Below are 17204 nucleotides of genomic sequence, written 5' to 3'. Positions count from 1 at the left end.
TCTCTCTCTCTCTCTCTCTCTCTCTCTCTCTCTCTCTCTCTCTCTCTCTGTATACACTTTTGCATGTAACTGTTTGTGCTGGACCACACAGATCAGGAGATATCTTTTAAGGTCAGCTTCATTGTGAGCAAAGTAGAAAATCCCCACCCCAGGAAGGCAAAGAGGCAGCCATCCCAAGGTGTAAGTGCTATGTTTGCCATTCCCAAAGTGGGGGTCTAGCTAATAAATAGTTTCCCTTGGGAGAGTAAGGAATGCTGTTTTCAAGTTTGAAAGAAAAATTGAGATGCGTAATTTGAATATGAAGGTTTTGATCAATGGTGGTGACCTGCCTGTGTCTCAGTGTGTGTCCCTGTCTGTGCCTGAGTGTGTCCCTGTTTGTGCCTGAGTGTGTGTCCCTGTCTGTGTCTGAGTGTGTGTCCCTGTCTGTGGCTGAGTGTGTATCCCTGTCTGTGCCTGAGTGTGTGTCCTTGCCTGTGCCTGAGTGTGTGTCCCTGTCTGTGTTTGAGTTTGTGTTCCTGTCTGTGTGCCATTATCTGGTTCTCAATGGGATGGTTGGGTGAGAAGTACCCAGGAATTCTTACTGTCAAGGTCTGCGGTCTTCTTCTGCTCCATTCAGGTTTCTCTGCTGGAATTAGGGGTGCTGGTGGCTGAGCTCACCTAGATCATGTGATGGTTATGGTGTTGATGACTTCCACCATACGCCTGGACATGGAGTCCAGCCACCCAGGTGCTCTGACAATGTAAGGTGGCTGGTGAGGGTTGAGGCAGGAAGACTTGATAAGGGAATAAAGCTAGCTGGCTCAGTGCTTAAGGTCACTTGTTATCTTGCAGAGGACCTGGGTTTGTTTCCTGGCAGCTTACAATTGTCTGAAACTCCAGTTCCAGGGGCTCTGACACCTTCTGGCCACCTTGGGTATTGTGCTCATGTGTTGTACTTACAGACAAGACATGCAGACAAAACACTCATATACATAAAATAAAAATAGACAACTGTGATGTGATGTGAATGAGGTGTAAATTCTGTCTATCTTCCTAGTCTTTAATAATCCCTGCAGAAGCGCCATCACTACTTGTCTCAAATAGCAAAGGTGCTGTGTGTGTGTGCGTGTGTGTATGTGTGTGTGTGTACATGTGTGTGCATGCGTGTGTGTGTGCATGTGTGTGTGTGTGCATTCACTGACCTGCTCCTTGCCTCTGGCTGAAGTCATAGAAAAGGAACTGTAAGCAAGGCAGTTCTTTGCTCCAGGTAATGGAAGGTATAACTTAGGGAGTAGGTAGCGTGGTGAAGGAAGGGACTGCTCATTTTTCCAAACTCTGAAGCAAATCCTCGAGTGTTCCATAGGTGGGAGACATTCTGCAAGTGTGTGTTCCACATTAAAGGGCCTGAGAAGTTCTCAGCGGCAGAGTGGGTTATGCTTTGCGGTTTGGACATAAAGGTCTTTGTCTCTCTGGCTTTCTGTTTCTCTGGCTTTCTCCCTATCTCTGTCGCTCTGCTTCTCTCTCTGTCTCTGTCTGTCTTAGTCTGTCTCTTTCTCTTCTATCATTAGCATCTTATGGCCTACTGTCTGAGAAGTAACAATAATTACTCCTTTTCTGAGACAACTGCCCAGTGAGTCAGAGACAGCCACCTGAACTGAGCTAACACCTGTTGCAAAGGTTTGAAAAAGCTGTGTTCGTTGTGTGTGTGCATGTGTATGTATGTGTGCATGTGTGCTGTCGGGAAGGGGGGGATGGTGGATGAGGGATCCGGCAGGTGGCTTCTGTTAAAGGTGGCTCTGCCTGAAGCCCTTTTGCTTTGTGTTTCTGGGGAAGCTTTGTCCTGCCTTGGAAGCAGTGAATAGCAGCTACATCTGTCGAGCCTGGGAAGTGCAGTTTGCAGTGTGGGGGTGAATGAGCAGTTGGCAGACACTCCTGTTTGAGGCTCAGGCTGCCCAGAGCTTCTTGGTATTAGGGAAAGGAGGGGCTGGGGGTCCTTAGGCAGCTGCTTGCTAATCCTGGCCATGGGAGGAGTGAGGTTTAGCCTGCTTTTATCTCTCTGCATTCTTTTCTGACTCCAGTGCCAGGCAGCTATGCGGACCCTTGAGGGAACAGCTAGGAAGAAGCAGGTGACTTGGAGGTTTTCTCGCTTCCTTGCTGGCTTTGAACAATAGAAGATAAAGCCACTCACTTTGCTCTTCATAATGAAATTCAGAATTGTGAAATACATTGAGATAGATTGGCTAAGGATTATGGAGGTTTAAAAATATGTTTTAATTAAAATAAACATTTTTCTATTTTATATGTATCATGTTTTACCTGTGTTTTTGTCTGAGTACCACATACATGCCTGGTGCTATGGGGGCCAGAAGATGGTGTCTGATCCCCAGGGACTGGAGTTACCATCTGTGTGCTGGGAATCAAACCGGGTCCTGTGGAAGAGCAGCCAGTGCTCTTAACCACTGAACCATCTCTCTAGCCCTTTCTTATATTTTTTCAGAGTCCTGATTGGAATTATTTTTAGAGCATTGTTGGTATTGGTTGAAGATGAATGATTTGTAGATGTCAGGCACCATGAGAAATCTCTGGAAGGCCTAACTGGATTCTTTACCTGGAATAAACCTAGGCCAAGAGGGTTTCTAGAGGTGTCAAGGGCTTCAGTGTTCTTCCTGGAAAACCTGTAGGGAGTCTGGTTATTTCTCTCCTTCCTTCCTTCCTTCCTTCCTTCCTTCCTTCCTTCCTTCCTTCCTTCCTTCCTTCCTTCCTTCCTTCCGTTTTGCTTTGTTTTTGTTTTTGAGACAGAGCTTCTTTGTGTAACAGTCCCGGCTGTCCTGGAGCTCATGCTGTAGACCATGCTGGCCTTGAACTTCCATATCTGCCTGCCTCCTGAGTGCTGGGATTAAAGGCATAGTGTGGTTGTTTCTAAGAAAATCTGTACTGAGGCACAAGTAGGAGTCAGCTGCTTCCTGGGGTTGTATGCTGGCACTGCTGGGAGGCCTCATTGTGATTTGGGCCTAGCTAGGTTTCCTATCTCTGTTATACTGGTTTAATTGTTTTTAGTCTGCCTTTTCCCATTTGAGTTTTTACAGAGGAGTTAGTATGTCCTCAGCAAGAACTAAGTGGGGGTGTCCTTCATTTTCGGCTTTTGGCATGTTCTCTGGTTTCATATGTAACTTAAGGCCCAGTTACTGAAATGGGGGAGTGGCAATCCCTATGGAGAAAGGCCCCATGCTGGTCCTAACTACTTGTCCAAAGACTGAGGCGGCCAGCTTTGCTATGAGAAGCGGCGGACTTAGCCACTACTGCCAACTGGGGTTGTGTCTGTAGACTCCTAACCTCCAAGGCACCTGGAAAGACCAGGAGCTGCGACGCCCCACGACTGTTCTCTGGTAGGAGAGGAACCTCCTCACTGAGGTAGAGGTGGGCTAAGGGGTGGAGAAGGCTGAACACATGAGAGGGGTATGAGACGACTCCCCCAGTCAGCTGCAATGTGTCTCTGTTAATGGGAAGACCTTTAGATATCTTCCAGATGAATTGGTCATGATGGAAACTCACCCCCCACCCGCTGTGAAGCTTTATGTATTTAGAAATCTTCACTTTTTCCAGGTTGTGGCAGGCAGTGTCAGCTCTTTACCCAAGCCCCTGAAGGCTAGGAAGCAGGGCAGTGGCTAATCCTAATGCTGTAGTGACTGCCTGTCCATCACCTTCTGGTCAGTGCCTCTAACTGTCCCAGGGTTTGAGTCAGAATGCAGTATGCTTGTATTGGGGAAGTGCTGACATTGTAGCATTGTTGCCTCTTTAGGCCTAGCCTGTGTCCTTGCCTTGCGGATCTAGATGATATCCTGCTATTTTGTGTGATGAGGATCTCAGGGGTTTTCCTTGGGATTTCCTCCTACATCTGTAGGCTCCTCTTTTGGGGTCTTGACCTCTGTACCTGTTACTTTGTTGCCATGATAAAGCACCATGACCAAACCAAGGCAATTTAAGGAGAGTTTATTTTGGCTTACAGTTTCAGAGGGGTGAGAACCCATCCTGGCAGCCAGAGGCATGGCAGCCAGCAGCTAGTGTGTGAGCAGGAGCAGGAACTGGGAGAGTACATCTTGACGTGCAGGGGAGAAACTGGAAGTGGGGCTTTTATACACTCAAAGATCCCCAGTTACTATTTTCTACTCCAGCTAGGCTGTCATCTCTCCAAACAGTGCCACCATCTGGGGACCGTGTGTTGAAATGCCTGAGTCTGTATGGGACATTTCTCATTTAAAACACCATAGCCTCTGAGCCATCACTTATCCACCTATCTTTTACCTCATACCCATGGCCTAGCAGTTGTTTTGCTTTGTGAGACATTTTTATTTGAAATGTATATTCCCTCCTTTAAGATCGAGAGTCCTGAAGCTCCAAACGGTTCAGGGTTCCTGGAAACCAGAAGGGTGAGAATGAGAGAGATCTTAGCCAGTTAGTTGTAGGCATTGATAGCCAGGAGGGGTTCACTGGTGTCCTGTGCTTTTCTGGGGAGACCCAGAGGGTCTCCTTGCACCAGGCATGTCTTAGATCACATGAGGAAGAAAACGGTGAAAGTAACTTGTCTGTAGTTTCTCGGTAAGCTACTTGTAGCTTAAGTTACCACCAGCTTGCTCTGCTTTCTGGCATAGTCTTGATCTCTCAGCAAAGTCCGTCACAGGTTATCTGTGGGACCAGGGTTAGATGGTTTGTGTCGGGGTGGGGACAGAGAAGGTAATCTGAAAATGATTGAAACTGGACTTTTGAAAAATATGAGTGGTTTTTTTTCACCCAGAAAATTTATTTCTTTAATTCTCTTTGGCTTCCATAGTATTCTTTGTGCCAGAAACAAACGCACAGGAAGCTGGGGCTAAGGGAGGGGGCGTCTACTTGTTGATTCAAGTGCTGCTGTGGCTCACCTGCAGAGTGGAGCATCCGTGGTCCAGGGCTGCTTGGACTTGAGGCTGCTTCTTGAGGAGTCCGTGGTGAAGCAGCAGGCTCCTGCTTTTGGCCTGTGTAGATCTGATCTGCTGGAGATGAGCAGGGGTCTGATTGACATCTGTGTATTTGGTTTCTATCTAGAAAAGTGGTTTCTAGAGATGTTATAAATATTGGGCTGTCAAAGCTGGACAGACACATGCTCTCACCTCTGCACTGGGCGTTGATCTCTTCCTCTCAGGCTAGAATGGGTGGGACTTGTTTCTGACTGTCACATAATGATGCAGCTGGTCCCATAGGAGCAGGAATTGATGACATCCAAGGTTTGAGCACCTTGCATTTGCTCTGTGCTGGCTAGAGTTTCGTGTCATCAGGTCAGCCTGACCTTCCACAGTTCTTGCGTTGAGTGACCCTTTTGTGGGCTGAGAGGAGCACCCTGTATACTTTCCTCCCGTGACCTCCAGCCTCCTCTTGGTCCCGTGTGGTGAAGGAGCCTGGCTGTCCTTTCTCTTACCGTCTTACTGTGATGTGTCCGGTTAACATCATCTGCTTAGCCACCTCATCCTCCCATTAGCCATTTATCATACTGTTCTGTCACCCTTTGCACTCTGAGCTGACCTGTCTGAAGAGTTCATCATACTTATTTGCAGGGACTTCAGAGTGGGTTAGACACCAGCGCATGTCACCCTGTACTTCCAGCATGCATTTGCACTAGAATCTAGTATTTGCTAGTGTGTGCAGTTCTTTTTTATTTTTATTTTATTTTATTTTTTTGGTAAAATTAAATAGCAATGAGATACAAAAATCTTAATTTGTTGAAGCTTGACAGGGGTTCCATATATCTCTATAGCAAAAAGCTTATTACTCTAGTAAATTCTTCCATGCCCCTCTCAATGGTACCAATATATATCCTTTTATAAGATGGACACACACACACACACACCACTCCACTCTTGTATGTATGTGTATATATGTGTGTGTGTACACGCCTGTGTGTATGCATGTATGTGTGTGCACGCCTGTGTGCATGCGTGAACGACCTGTGATGTGAGGTTTATTTACATGGTTTCATGTGCTGTTTGTCTGTTACTCCCTGTGCTGAGTCCTGTTCCATTGTGTGGGCACGATAGTTGCTTATCTTCTCTCCTATGGGTGGGCGTTTGGGTTGTCTCCAGCTTTGAGAACGGAGGACTCAAGCTCCAAGAGCTTCCCACACAGGTCTTTTTCTTGTGAGCCTGGTGTTTTCATCTCTCTTGGGGAAGTAGCTGGCGTGTGATTGCTTGGGTGCTGGAGGCTGCCCATTCCTGGCCAGCTGCCCTGCCTTCTGACTGTCCGAGATTAGGGTGAGCCCACTCTTCAGCCGAGTTACTCTCCCCAAGAGGGTAGGCTCCAATTTTTTTTAGGAAGAGGAAAATGGCAGTCTTACAAGACTTTATCATTGTTGACCTGCTTGCTGCCACTGAGAAAAGTAGAATTTAGCCTGCTTTGAGCCCCTGACTCCCCCTTGAGGGCTGTCTCTTCAGGCCTGTTGCTCTAGTTTTTTGGATTGTTTTTCTTGTGTTGTGGTCCTCAGATCTGCCACAGCCTGGTTTTCCTCTTCTGAGCAGGAGCAGTTTCCCCTGTGTGGCCTAGAGCTGAGCAGTGGCACCCTGGGTGTGGTACTTGTGTGTGCAGTGCAGACCGTGGGTGGCGCTGTGCCGTGCTGGATGAGTTGCTGTCGATCACAGTGCTGCCCATCCGACTGACATTGCTGTTAAGATACTCAGCGTGATGTCACATTGAACCCTCAATACCGAAAATAGGAGCTGCACACATTCTGTTCGCTCTTGTCTCATTTAATCCCTGCTTCTAGCTGATGAAAGAGCTACCTCTAAAAGGAGCTTTATCAGGACCCTGGTACATCAGCCTTTCTTAGCTTCGGTATTATTGACTAGATGAATTTTTGTGGTAGAGGCCAGGGAGGGTGGGGGTAGGGTAGAAGTTGATGTTGTCCTGAGCTTTGTAGGAATGAGCAACGTTATGGCTTTCACTGTATAGATGCAGTTGCCTTGTGCTCCCCAAAGCTGTGATAATGAACACTTTTGCCAGATAACTGCCAACTGTGCCTTGGGGCAAGCATCAGTGTAGTTTGGTGGTACCACACTCATTAAAGATGGAACTATACAGAGAAGACTAGCATGGCCCTGCACAGGACATGCACATCCATGAAGCAATCCATATTTTAAAGTTTTGTTTCTCCTACACTTTCCAGAGGATGGGTCTCTGCTAGGTTGTGGGGCAACATTCCCCTTGGAGTCTTTTGTTCCTGTTGATCAGGAAGTAGAATAAAGTGATCTTGATGGGGGGAGGGTCAACCTAGTTTGAAAACAGGTCCAAGCTGTTGCTTTTTCTAAAGCTAATCACTGTGGGTCTCTAGTGTGCATACTTCCAAGTTACGTGTTTTGTGTGGCCTTCATTTTCCAATGTTCATGAGTTTCATCTACTACAGATGAAATGACTGGTCCTTGGCAGCACAGCTCAGCTTTCGGCTGCCACAGTGTATTAGCATTGAGTAATTGTGTGGAGTACAAACCTGTGAGCTCCTGAGTGCACAGGTCACTGTGCATGTGGTAATATTGTGGGCAGTGACGAACAGTTGGTTATTGGTCGGCAGGCCATCTGGGAAGGTTTGTGCTTCTGTTTCTTCCTTGTCACTAACTGAGAAACTCATGGCATATTTTGATACATATTTGATACACATTTAGATACTATCACTGTCTGCATTAAGTGGCTGAGGGTAGTGTAGATTGAGAAAATGAAGTCATTGGTTAAGGCCAGGCAAGGTTGAAGTTGGTATTTGAATTAACTTTAGAACTATGTCTTTAGTCACAATTCTTTACACCATTTGTTTTTCTTAGAAGTAACTTAATAACAAAAATCAACAAGAAGTAAGTTTACTGGAGGAGGCACAGATCCAAGCACAGTTTTATTAACACCTCTCTGAGGTGGATACATTGTTGTCCTAGTCTGTGTGGAAGGGGACTGGAGGCCTGACAATAGAAACCTCCTTGGGGCCACCGCCCAGATGGTGGCAGACTGTCTGGGTCCACTCCAGGCAGGCAGACAGAGCCTTCACTCCCTGCTGTCTGGAGCGACTCCCAGGACAAGGCTCCTTCCTCCTCTGCTGTTGTAGTGACCCCGGAAATACTAACAGGTCTTGGAGGCGATTTGCCTCATGTTTTCTCCTACTACGTCTTAAGGCAAAAGCAGAACCAAAAAACCCTGTTGCCTAGGCCATGCCTGAACTTCTCTGTCTGCTCTTTCGGCATGTGCAGATTTCATAAGCTTGGTGTCGATGATGTCTTTAGTCAGGTCAGTGGTAAAATATTAGACAAAGCCAGGAATGGCATTCCTTGTTTTTGTCATGGGGTGGATTCTCTGAGCTAGTCAGCAAGCAGATTTTTATGGAATACCTCTCAAGTGCCATGTATTGGGGACTTACAACTTGGAATCAAAGAATGGACAAGACATTGCCTTGGGCTGTGGTAGGAGAAGACATCTATTGTGTGTAACACCAGTGTTTTTAGCTTTTGCTTTGTTATGAGCAAACACCTTAGCAAAAACTATCTGAGGAAGGGTTTATACTGGCTCAGGGTTCAGAGAGTCCAGTCCATAGTCAGCTTGGCCCCATGTGCTTGGAGGAATGTAGCTTATGGGAGCTAGCAAGATGGGGAGCTGGTGACAGAATCCATCCAAGGACTTACCTTTAGTGACCTGCCTTCTCCAGTCAGTTCTCAATCTCTTCAAGTGTCCAGAACCTCCAAAAATAGCACCACCATGGGGGCCTAAGCATAATTTAGTAACTCTTTGAGACAAGAAATGCGAGTCACTGGCTGTGATTTCTTGGGGAGCCTAGGCTGGACGGTGAAGGTCTAGCTGATGATCTACCTCAGAGCTTTACCAGAGATGGTGCATGTAAAAGAGTCCATCTGTTTGGTCTTACCTTTAAATAAGCAGTAAAACTCCGTACCGCTTAGTGGGTACACTGTTAGCACTCTTGATTGTGGATTGCTTTCTTTCCTATGTTAGCGTGTTCTAGTCTGACATCGAGCCTTCGTGCTAGTACAGATGGGCAGAGTAGCAATAGACATCCCCCCATTTTCTGTTCCCAACAGGGGCCCGCTTCCTTCCTGACCCATTTTGACTTTGGCTGCAGCGTCTAGTTCATGCGCAGAGGTGCTCTGCTCTCTTTTTCTGAGTCTACACCCTCTGCTGCCCTGCCTGGCTTGCTAGCGGTTTTTATGTCTTGGGACCCATCTTTCAGTACCTCACTTTCCCTGTGATTAGATATCCGGACGATACTAGAGCTCACATTTATGATGCTACTCTGATAGGGGAAGTGATTCCTAAACGTTTAAAGGGAAATCAAAATGGCAGATGCTTTAACTGTGGAAAGCAAAGTCATCCGGAAGGGCAAGGTGTTTCTAGAAATAATATTTTTTCTAGAGGTAATCCAAAAAGAAGGCCCCAGACTTTTAGAGTATGCAGAAAGTATGGTATAGCCCAGCATTGGAATAATGAGTGCAGATTAGCAAGGGATAGGCAGGGCAACCCTTTGCCATTGGGAAATGCCCTAGGGGCCTCCCCAAAGCCCCAATACCAAGTTCCATTCAATCATTCCCTGTCAGCACTGGGGAAACTCACCCACAGAGCAAGGAAAAGATTTAGTGCCCGTTTTTAAATACAGTACTGCGCTGGATATAGTCAAGGTCAGGAGGGTTTCAGTAGATAAAACAAAAAATTCAGGGGAGACCAGAAAACAAATATTTTGGCAAACTGCTACAAATGATCAGAGACCAAAGCTAAAAATACAAATACATGGTGTTGAAATTGAAGGCTTAGTAGACACAGGAGCAGATATAACAATAATTTCACCAAAATCTTGGCATCCAGATTGGCCTCTTCAGCAGATAAGTTTTCAGTTTCTAGGGATTGAAACTTTATCTCAGGTAAAACAAAGTGCAAGATGGGTAAGTGTGTAGAGCCAGAAGGACAGAGGAAAATGAAAGCCACATGCTGCTTATATAGCCATGAATTTATGGGGACATGATTTGTTGCAGCAATGGAAAACACAGATGAACATTCCTCCCACCTCAGAAACAAACCATAAAATAAAGAATGTTTCTGAGAAAAATATTAAAAGGCATTATCAGGCATAGTCACTGGCGCTGCCCAGGTTGTCCTGAAGCAGGACACAAGAGCTGCGGAGAGACACTGGACAGTAGGAAAAGCTGAATTAAATCGGCCTGTAAAATTTAAAGATGTGTGGACCCCAAATGGAAACAGGAATATGCGTTGTGTTTGGGAAGAGGTTTTTGGCTTTGTTTCCACAGGGGAAAAAAGCCATGGATGCCATCAAAATTGATAAAGTTTAGAGTCAGTCAGGAGAGACCTCCTGACTACGGAGAGGTGATAGTTCATCAAACAGCTTGGTCATTCAGTCCAAACTAACTTATAAAGACTAACACATCTTTCATCTGATTAGGCATGAAAAAGTAAAAGTAAAAATAAATAATATCTTCAAATGATAATTTCTAAGAGGCATACTTACCTTACTGACTTGTGTCCTAACTCCATGGTAGAATGTCAGACTGTAGATTGCATGTGGCCCACACCATCTTGAACCTCAGTTTTCGAGTTTTCTTTTTAAATAAAAAGAATATTTTTGTTGTTTAGTATTAAAAGACACTGGTAAGAGATTCAAGGTATTTTATGTAATTCAAAGGGTTACTACAGTTCAAACTTATTTTCTAAATCTCTGTTAAGTGATTTGGAGCTTAGAAAACAGAGTTTTTTTCTAAATTCCAGAGTTACAGTGAACAAGGGAGTGTTGTGTGCCTTTAATCCCACCACCATGGCACGAAACTTAGATACAATTTCTAATTAGTATCTTTGCACACTAGAGAAACCACAGACCATGTTTAAGGAATTCATATTCAGGTGGGGAATCCCAGCACCTGGGAGGCAGAGGCACATAAGAATTACAGTGATTTAAATTTGAAAGCCACTTGCAAAAGGCAGGCTGAAGTTCAAAGTGAATGTCCTTTGTGATCTAAAATAAATACACTTAAACCTTGAAAAAATATATGTAAAGAGAAAGGAGAATATAGGTATATTTATCCACTAAGGTATATTTAGTTTTTAAAAAATTACTTGGAAACAATTGAAAGGATACTTTTTCTGTTGCAAAAAACCATTTTGCCCTAGGAAAGATATTCTGCCAAAGACTGCCAAAAAAGAACCCCAAGTAGGGGAGGGTTTTGCTTTCATCTTTCCCGTAGAATAAAAGGTACATTTTAGCCAGGCGTGGTGGCCCACGCCTTTAATCCCAGCACTCGGGAGGCAGAGGCAGGCGGATTTCTGAGTTCGAGGCCAGCCTGGTCTACAAAGTGAGTTCCAGGACAGCCAGGGCTATACAGAGAAACCCTGTCTCGAAAAACCAAAAAAAAAAAAAAAAAAGATACATTTTACATCTGGCATTCAACTTGGTTGGAAGAAAAATCCAACTTTATTGGAGAAGAAGAGAACCTCTAATGTCGCAGAAGGCAGAAGACATCTGAGAACACTGCAGAGGACAGGAGATGCCTGACAGAAGGCCACAGAGGAGTCATTAGCCTGGGGTCCTCTCCAGAGGAAGAAGCATCAGTTCTTTATGTTGGGCTGGATGCCCGGAGACACTCAGAAACCGAACAACAACGCAGAAGACAGAAAATCTTGAGAGAATCATAGCCATCCCAAAAGACAATTTTAATTATATAGACAGACGCTTCCTGCATGAAAAAACCCGGTAACCTCCATTTCAAGTCCCTTGAGAGCAAGGGTGGGAGTTGGGGGATAGAAATGTCACTTGAGGACTGGAGAGATGGCTCAGCAGTTAAGAGCACAGACTGCTCTTCTGAAGGTCGTGAGTTCAAATCTCAGCAACCACATGATGGCTCACAACCATCTGTAATGAGATCTGATGCCCTCTTCTAGGGTGTCTGAAGACAGCTACTGTGTACTTAGGTAAAATAAATAAATAATTCTTTAAAAAAAAAATGTCTAAAAGTCAACACAGTGCTCATTGCAATTGTGATCATTAGGGTAACCCCCTCCCTACTTTCAATTGCAATCTATTTTTTCCTCCTGGAAAAATAGCTCTACAACAAGAAAAATTGGCTATGGTACTACAAAAACTTGAGAGACAAAAGACAGGAGACACAAAAGAACAGGAACTGCTTAATTGTGAAGCTGTGGTACCTAATGAAATTGAGGCCCAAGCCTGGCAGTGGTGGTGCACGCCTTTAATCCCAGCACTAGGGAGGCAGAGGCAGGTGGATTTCTGAGTTTGAGGCCATCCTGGTCTACAGAGTGAGTTCCAGGACAGCCAGGGCTACACAGAGAAACTCTTTCTGGAAAAACCAAAACAAACAAACAAACAAACAAACAAACAAAAAACCAAAAAAACCATTGACAATGGGGAAGAAGCCCAGCTCTCTGTTGTGGAGTTGGGCATGGAAGGCGAGCGCCTAAGTGTCTAGTTTATGTGTGGATTCATAAAGATCTAATTGTACCTTGGTAAATAGACAGGGAAAATAAGATCAGCTGAAAGACACTGGATTATAGAAAACAACTGCTAAATTAGATCCACCTGTATCCTTTAAAGATGTTTTAACATCAAAGTGGAACTCAGGAAGTGTGTTAAGTTGGGGAAGAGGTTTTGCCTATGAAAGACTATTGGTTCTATCAAAATCGATAAAGATCCGATCAGAGTGATGGGCATTTCCACATGAACAGAATGACTCACGGAGGGAAGAGACGCAGACGACAGAAAGCAGACAACACAAAAGCAGATCCTCTGCACGGCGACAGCTCAGCACACCAGCTGAGGACAGTCGTCCATCACCCTCTGCATGGGGACAGCTCAACACACCAGCTGAGGACAGTCGTCCATCAGACGGAACACCTTGCTCTGAAGTGATCCTCTGCATGGGGACAGCTCAACACACCAGCTGAGGACAGTCGTCCATCAGACGGAACACCTTGCTCTGAAGTGAACATTTGCTGAAGATATACGTTCAGAGCTGCAGTTAGAATCATCGCATCAACAGATCCTCATGAGGCCATTCAGATTGATAAGTTTGTGGGGTTGGTAATTGTTTCTGTTATAAAAAGTTAAGCTGTGTACTAGTTTTAGTCTAGATAAAAAGGGGGAAATATTTTAGGATATTTGGTCGGACTGTGAACCCTGAAATTGTGTTATTTACTGAAAAAACCTGTTTCTAGTTGTGGTGTGGCTCAGCCTTCTCAAACACCTTTAATCCCTCGGGCTGGAATACACACACACCCTTAGTATACACCTTTAATCCCAAACCATGAAGGTGAAGTTGGTTTGTAGAAGGAAGCACCCATATTTGAAAGTGATGTCTAATTGAGTGGCAAACAAAATGATGAATCAGATCTGAGAGAATAAGATATGCCCAGTTCTCCTGAGAAGAGAGAGGAAAGGTAAGCTACTTAAGAGCAGTGCAGAGAGAGGAGAGAAGGCAGTTTTACTGGGGCAGTTGTACAGAGACAGAATGGAGAGAGAGAGAGAGAGAGAGAGAGAGAGAGAGAGAGAGAGAGAGAGAGAGAGAGAGAAAATAATGTAGACACAGATAAAGACAGAGAATGAGAAGGAGCCATAAGATTAGAACATATTGCTTAAAGTTAATATGAGGTCAAGCAGAGCAATTCAGGAGAGTCTGAGAGAGGCCAGTTTGAATCAGTCAGCTTGTAGAGGAGTTTGAGCCGAAACAGCTGAGTTGAACCAGCCAGCCAGAGTACAGAAAGAGCTAGAAAGGGTGAGCGTATTCAGCAGCAAGTCTCAGAGGCTGAAAACATTCTAGGCCTAGATTAGATTGTACAGAGACTGGAAGCTTCCATGATGAGGCCTTAGGTAGCAGATAGAGTCAGTAAACCTGGAAGATGAGAATTACAGCAGGCAAATAAAAGCTAAACTTGCACTGACCCTTGTGTCAGGGCCTCTTGCCTCCTCTGTCCTGGGTTATTGTGTTAGAATTCACTTGTCGAGGCTCGGCTGTACCTTTTCAGGCAGATTCCCTTCGGGGTTTCTTCCCATTGCAGCTTTCTCTCAGTCTCCAAATAGTGGTCCAAATGCTGACCTAAATTGCAGGTTTCCCCACCCCCTCTCCACCTCTGAATTTGAACATGGTTGCTTTCTCCCAATGCAGCATTCTTGTTCTTGCTTTTGCTAGAGGCTGTCTGTGTTTAAGCATCACATCTTCCCTGGGTAGTCAGCATAGAGTGGCTGCACCTTTGCTTCTGTCTTCAGCTGGGTGAGACAAGACATTACCAAGTGCCCCATTCTTAGAACAGAAGTTATCATCTCTGCCATGTGTATTCTTGTATTGGGGACATTAGCTCTGTCCTGCATCTGGGCCATGTCTCCCTCTCAGGCGTTCTCCCGTGTGTTACACAGACAGCTTCCACCTGCTGGTTCTCTCTTGACCCAGCGTTAGAGGTGTTGTGTTTGAGTGCTCGCAAATCCCTGAGTGTTGACTCTCAATTTATAGGGCTCCCTCCCCTCCCTTCCCCTCCCCATCAGACCTGTTTAGATTTGTGTGCCATGAACTGTATTCAGCTAAAGTGGAGTCCAGAAGATGCAGCTGCGTCTCACCATTTGAATCAGAATTTGACTGTCGCTGTGGCAGGGCTAATTGAGCTCTTGACCTCCTTCTTCTCTAATTAAAAAGATCTCTGCTGATTCTTATAAGTCTCACCTACTGAATACTGAAAAATTCCTCATTTTTCTTCCTGTCCCTTGAACTTTAGCCCAAGGTCAGCTTAAAGAGTTTGGCACGTCTCCTTTCCAGCGGGCTCTGCCTTGGTTTCTGGGAACGATGCCTTGTGACTTACTGGAAGCTGTGGCTGATGCAGTCTGTCCATTTAATCAGTTAATGAGTGCCCATTGCACTCACTCCCCTACGTCAGGTTTTGCACTGGGCCTCAGAAATGGAGCAACTGTGTGTGTGTGTGTGTGTGTGTGTGTGAAAGAAAGAGAGAGAGAGAGAGAGAGAGAGAGAGAGAGAGAGAGAGAGAGAGAGAGAGAGAGAGAGAGAGAGAGAGTGTGTGTGAGATAATGAGGAACTGCAAAGGCTTGGGAGCCCTGCAGGGACAGTGTCTTAGGGTTTCTATTGCTGTGGTAAAACACCGTGAAGGGTTTATCTCTTATGCTTCCACATAAGAAAGGAATCATCAAAGGAAGTCAGGACAGGAACCCATAAGGAGGGAGGAGCGATGCAGAGGCCATGGTGGGGTGCTCCTTATTGGCTTGCTCCCCACGGCTTGTTCAGTTTTGCTTTCTATAGAGCCCAGTACTACCAGCCTAGGGACAGCGTCACCCACAGTGGGCCGGACCCCGCCTCACTAATCACTGATTAAGAAAATGCCCTTCAGGCCTGCCTACAGCACAGTCTTATGGAGGCGTTTTTCTCAGTTTGGGTTTGCTCCTCCCAGATGACGTTAAGATTAACAAGCACAGTGGGGGATGACCAGAATGGATGAGGGACAACAGGAGTAAATATCTGATGCTCAAATTCCTTAAAACTCATGGAAAAAACAAACCACTGCCTATGAACATACACAGAAGAACTTGAAGGTTGGAGTGGGACTGACTCTTAGATTTATCATTTACTTCCTGGTTGGCTTTGGGCAAGTGGCTTCACTGGGCCTCAGTTGCCAACTTTGTAAGTGGAGCCAGCAATAGATTGAATCCTGTGGGGCTCTTAGGTCTAAATGTAGCAATATGGTCTTGTCTGAGATGTAACAGGCACAGGATAGTTTGAGTATAAATGAAAATTCTTCATTTTGTCTCTAGGTCATAATCATCTATTAGAACAGAGAGAACATCTGTGTCCCCAGTCTTTCATCCTCCCAGCTAGACTAGATTACTATTTTTTCTGTGATAAATACTACCATCAAAAGCAACTAAAGAGTTTATTTTGGTGTATGGTTCCAGAGGGCTAGAGTCCATAATGGTAGGAAGGCATGCCATACCTGCAGGGGTAGGAAGCTGGCTGTGACATGTCCGTGGGCACAAAGGAAGCAGAAGGAAGTGGGGGTGGGGTGGGAGACTGGACACTCTCAGACCCACCTTAAGTGATGAACCTCCTCCAGCAAGGCTGCACATTCTGAAGGTTCCTCCAAACTCTGATTTCATTTTCTAGAAGCAGCACCAACTGGGGACCAAGTGTTCAAACACTCTGAGCCTCCAGGGGTCATTCCTCATCCAAACCAGGGCTCCCGAGAAGACTGTCTGCACGGTCAGGGCACATGTCTACACAGCTCAGAAGGAAGCTGTGGGTGGTGGAGCTTGGATCTGGTTTATTTTGCTTTCTGCAGTAGTTTGGCTTCCTTCTCCAGGAAGTTGCCCTTCTTACTGTCCTGTGTCATGTGCAGCGGGCTCCTCCTGCCTTCCTGTGCTGCCTCTCAGCTCTGCTCTTGTCCTCTGGAAGGAAGGACGCCTGGCCTGTGGAGTGCACGTAACCCTGCCCCAGTGTCAGGTGAGGGGTTCAAGTAAAAGGCCTACAATACTGCTTCTCTTTAAAAGAAATTCATACAGACATTAAGGAATCAGACAAATATAAAAAGAAGAAAAAGGGAGTGGTGAAACCTGTGGCTTTCCCGTAGGGCCCACTGACTGGTCATCAGCACCGTTAACTCTTTGTTGTCGTTGAGATTTTATTTTTATTTTATGTATATGAATATTTTCTGAATCCATGTCTGTGCACAATGTGTGTGCAGTGCCTACAGAGATCAGAAGAAGGTGCTGAATCCCCATGACTGGAATTAGAGATATCTGTGAGCCATCATGTAGGTACTGGGAATTGAACCCAGGCCTCTAGCCTTAAGGCTAGTGCTCTCAAACAGTGAACCATCTCTCCAGCCCAGCACTGCCAACTACAAATATTCCTTCAAGGAGCCTGTAGGTGTCCACGGGGGTCATCATATTCTTTGTCTTCTGTCTCTGTCTCTCTGTGTCTCTGTCTGTCTGTCTGTCTGTCTGTCTGTCTGTCTGCCTCTGCTTGTGGCTGTGGGAGTCTGTTCTCTCCCTCCACCATATGGGTCTGGGGATTGAACTCAGGCTTGACAGCGTGCGCTTTTACCCACTGAGTGCTCTCCCCAGCTTCTCTTTCTTCTGTCTTAAGAAACGAAACAACCACAAAAGCACACAGGGAGTCGACCATTCTGTTTAGTATCATTTTTTCCCC

General features: G+C 45.5%; 1 protein-coding gene and 1 pseudogene across 1 annotated transcript in view; both read left to right on the top strand.

Moving 5' to 3' along the window:
• Nucleotides 1–17204, top strand: part of Mapkapk2 (MAPK activated protein kinase 2) — a 46519-nt gene that overhangs the window by 17647 nt on the left and 11668 nt on the right. The window lies entirely within an intron of this gene.
• On the top strand, nucleotides 7046–7138 carry LOC115064078 (annotated as a pseudogene).

The sequence above is a fragment of the Mus pahari genome, chromosome 5 (assembly GCF_900095145.1).
Source record: "Mus pahari chromosome 5, PAHARI_EIJ_v1.1, whole genome shotgun sequence".
NCBI lineage: Eukaryota > Metazoa > Chordata > Mammalia > Rodentia > Muridae > Mus > Mus pahari.
Note: the sequence above shows the minus strand (reverse complement) of the source record. Positions and strands in the feature narration are given on the sequence as shown.